Consider the following 4,506-nt stretch of genomic DNA (forward strand, 5'->3'; position numbering starts at 1 on the left):
AAGTAAGAATTTAAAGCTTATAATAGTCGAAGCTTGGATCTTAGATGCTTAATTATTAATACTAATACTATAATAGTCATAATCATAATAGTAATATGTAATTACAGTTATAAATACCAAACAGTTTTTCTCTCAATGTGTTAATGCAATATCTATAATATTATTGTTTTTATTGTCACTCGAAAAACAAAATGATATTTAATTCAACTCGTAGTTTCCATAAAATATTACAATTTATGCGGTCTGCTGATTATTCTGCAATGAATATTATTTCAATCATGCAAACGCATCTCGTGACATTTGGCGTCAGCTTTACGCCGCGCTAACCCCGGCTTCGCAATGTCGCGCTCGTCGCGCTTTTGACACTTCACACCTATGAAACGTATACGAACGCGGCATCCGAACTAATACGGTCCGGCACGACGAAGGTTAGCGTGACGCTTAATCGAGTTGGATGTCACACCTGTATATCGACATTCGTGTATTGACTCAACCTGTCTCGTTCCATGCTCATGGTGTTAAAATTGATACAATATTCAGCATGAAAATAACTACCGATTCAATTGCTTCGCGTGTAAAACAAGTTGCTCCAATGCTATGCGAATAGACAACCAACGTCGATTTCAATGTCATCACATCAGGGAAAATTCCTAACACGATATTAGAGCAGCTTTAGCAATTTTGAAACAAAGGAAACAACAGATTCACTCGATTGTTTCACAAAAGATTCGATAATTAGTAAGATAATAATGACAATAATCATCGAGCAACATAAATGATCAATTCGCGATTTTCAGCGCCTGAATTTTTGCGTGCTTACATTTTTTTTGTAAATAAGAATAAATAAAATATTCAGAGAAGAGAGAGAGAATTCTGTTTAAATGAAATATATTTAAATAAAACACAGAGGGATGAAAGCCATAGTGATATAATTCACTTTTATGATTTTAAGAAACAAAAGATATTTTCAACATATTTGCTTCAATAGAATGCACTAATAACTTGAAGTTGTAAGTCTAGAAAATGACTTACGCTTTTATCTATCCATATATAATACTCAAAACTTACTCAAAGAAAATATTTTTGTTATCACATACGAACAAAATTTATATACTATCGCAGTCTGTTCACAAAATTTTTATTCTTTAAAGAGAAGAGGCGAATAAATTTCCAAAGGGATTGTTAGACTACGATCTTGCGGTGCAAGTTAGCACAGCGATGTTTCCCCCGCGGTGGGTTAGCTTTGCTTCGCGAGCAGAGCCCCGGGCTGCCGCCCGGCTATAATCCCAAATGTCAGAGTTCAGTATAGCGTTGATCAATATTGCCTCTTCGGGCAACTTTGAAGGATATGTTTCTTTTATGTATCGCACAGCGATATAACAGTCAATCATGGCTCGCCTGTATTCGCATGGCTGAATTTTTCACGGCGATGATACGTTGTATGAATCCGCAGGAAATAATCGCCGCCATTACGGGACGTAAATCAAAGCACAAAGGATCCGCGGAAATTAAGGAAGTTTCGTAATTACGTCGCAGGCTGTTCGCTGGTAAATTTATACACGAAAACCGCTCCGCTGCTATGAATACGATCCTGCGCGGAAACAAATTTGTAATTTTCACTTAGCAGCGGTTCTTCACGATCGTATATAAATCGATGGAAAATGTACAAAAAATGTATTTGAAGGAACAAATTTTTCCTACATTTAGTAATTTGCGTTATCATTAAACTAATTTGAAAAATTAAAACAAGATAATTATTGATTTGATAATACAAATATTGATTGTAATTATTGTAATTATTGATTGTAATTAAGGTAATACATTGTTTGTGTCACTATTAAGAACTACCATAGAGATTGAAAATTTCTTCCATAATTTATAGCAAAAGGTAACGAAATTGAGTTAATATAGAATTAATAACTTTCGTGACAGATTCTGACTGGAACTACAAGCCATCCATTAAGACTGTAATTGAGTAATTAAAATCCACTTTGCCGAAAGTTTTGTTCTTCGGATCTTCCAAAATTTCGTTCAATCGGAAATTGAAGTGCATGGACATGTAAAGTCATAAGATCAATAAAAACTTTCTCAGTCGTTTCAGTTTAGTTGATAATCTTATGAATGAGATAATTATGTAATAATTATGTATTCAAAAAATGTGTAATAATAACAACATAATTTTTCAATTACATCGATTATATCAAGATAAAGTTGCTCATAAATTTGGAATTCAATACTTTGCAGTACTCGGAGTAGGTAAATAATCAGGCGAAATCAATGCAACTGTATTTCTGTCAACAGATGAATAATTAATGACCATATTATGTGACGATATTTACACGCTCGTATATTTATTGCAATACATTGATCCACTATGTTGTAACTAAGTTAGGCAAGAAAATCAGATTATATTAACACGCTGCGAATATTATAAATTCATTCGACAACTTTCGATATTCTGAAATGATCGATTAACTTGTTACACAAATCCATTAAGTGCATCACGTATGTTATTGCGCAAACTGATCATTCTGTCAAATTTCAAAAGACATAGTGAAGAGAAGTGTGCACTTCAATTTTGCACTGTATGAAAGAGAGAGAGAGAGAGAGAGAGAGAGAGAGAGAGAGAGAGAGAGAGAGAAGCGCGCACGAGCGTGGCTCATATCGCGTACGCGCCGATGCGAAATCGCTGACCGCGGAAAGAGAACGTCCGCGATCTTGTCCCAGCAAGGACGAGGTCGCGAGCGCGACCTAATCTCTTCCTCCCTCTCCGAACCTCCCGGTCGGCCTCATAACACGCGAGCTACCCCTATCGAGGCTCGCTTCCACCGGCGCGGCGCGGCGCGGCGAAAGGTTCTATATATGTAGATATACACGGGGAGCTGCAGGCGTACCCCCGGGCTGCGTTGCACTTCTGTATAGGTGAATGCGTCGTGCTCGCACCCCCAAAACAGAAAGAGATGCACTAGCCGGGCGGTTGGGTGGCTCTGGTAGTACCCGGTCATGGTGGGAGAAAAGCAGCGCAGGGAGAAAAGAGAGAAGGGGCAAGAGGGATGGATGGGATACCGGCGGCGAAGGTTGAGCGCGGGAGGGTACGATCCGAGAATTCGCTTCCGTGTCCCAGTAGCACTAATGACCGCCATCCTACCCCCTCTTGCTCCTCTCACGCTACCATGCCCCACCATCGCGCCCTTGCCCTCTTCCCACCATTGGGAATCGCATCCCCCACTGCGCGGCGACGCCCCTTGCCTCCCTCTCTCCCTTTCTCTCACTCCCTCTCTTTCTCAACCCTCTACGAGTCTACGGGTTCTACGCAATACACATCCAGGATGACTCGAATTACGTCACAACGTTGAGAGCGTGCGACCCACGTTCTCCTCCTTTCCTCTTTCCCCTTTCCTCCCTCTCTCTCTCTCCCCCTTACTCCCACCCGGAAAGGTATCCTATCGTTTTACCTCCACAAATCCGCCGACTCCCCCGCGATTCCCTTCCTGCTTCGCGGCGGGGTACACCGTGTACATACGATATATGTGATGCTCTATATATCTATTCCGCTATAGCGGCCGGCACTCGACGAGATCGAGGGGAAGTCGCCAGTCTCCGCTGGTACACCGAGCTGCGTGCTTGCTCTTTCCCCGTTCACCACGTACGCGTTCTCGTCGCGCAGGCTGAGAGAAAGAAAACTAAGACGAAAAAGAATAAAGAATCAAACGAGAGGAGAGAGAGAGAGAGAGAGAGAGAGAGAGAGAGAGAGAGGGTAGAGAAAAAGGAGAGAGGAAGCTCTGTGCTCTCGTATTCTCGACCGTCTAATACACGCGTACGCGATCACGGCGTGTATATGCGTACACGCGTGTCACGGAATTGCGGGATACGTCTAGTAGTGTAACGCAGGGACGGCGGATTTATCAAGGACGTGTGTGTGGGTGCTTTAAGCGGCGGCTTCGAAGAACACCCGCAGGTGTGTATATATATTGTCGTGCCATAGAGCGCACGTGTACACGCTCATGATTACTAAAGCGTTCGTTCTACATGCCGCTGCATGTGTCGCATGTGTATGTGTCTGAGAAAGAGAGACAGAGACAGAGAGAAAGAGAGAGGGAGAGAGAAAGAGCGAGAAAAGAAAGAAGAAACAGAAAGAAGTTGATATTTATAATCCGTTCTTAATTTCAAGACCGTCTCAAGCAAAATCTTAAGCTTTAACTCTAACAAATCTCTGATTGGTTCATAGTATCTTAGGTGCTTGAGACCATCTCGAAACTTGAACAATATGTATGGATTTTGGCTGATATTTTAGTATAAAAAATATTTCGCTGAGTTAATGAAATTATTTTCTCAAAACCTTCTCGCTAAAGTTTTTTATCGAGTTTCTAATGCCTTTTTTAACTATCCTTTTAATCGTACGTATCAACTGTCATGTGTGTGTGTGTGTGTGTGTGTGTGTGTGTGTGTGTGTGTGCGCGCGCGCGCGCGCGCGTGTGTGTGTGTGTGTGTGCGCGCGCGCGCGCG

The 4,506-nt window shown here is 41.6% G+C and overlaps 1 protein-coding gene across 2 annotated transcripts in view; it reads left to right on the forward strand.

Moving 5' to 3' along the window:
* LOC108684957 (protein Tob1-like) overlaps positions 1-4,506 on the forward strand; it is a 160,856-nt gene that overhangs the window by 81,180 nt on the left and 75,170 nt on the right. Inside the window, exon 1 of one of the 2 annotated variants that reach the window (XM_018189526.1) lies at positions 3,728-3,958. The exons of the other annotated variant lie outside the window; for it this stretch is intronic. The gene's annotated coding sequence lies outside the window, so the exon portion shown is untranslated. Of the gene's footprint in view, positions 1-3,727; positions 3,959-4,506 lie in introns of those variants that run through there. 2 annotated transcript variants of the gene reach the window in all.

The sequence above is a fragment of the Atta colombica genome, unplaced genomic scaffold (assembly GCF_001594045.1).
Source record: "Atta colombica isolate Treedump-2 unplaced genomic scaffold, Acol1.0 scaffold141, whole genome shotgun sequence".
Lineage (NCBI taxonomy): Eukaryota > Metazoa > Arthropoda > Insecta > Hymenoptera > Formicidae > Atta > Atta colombica.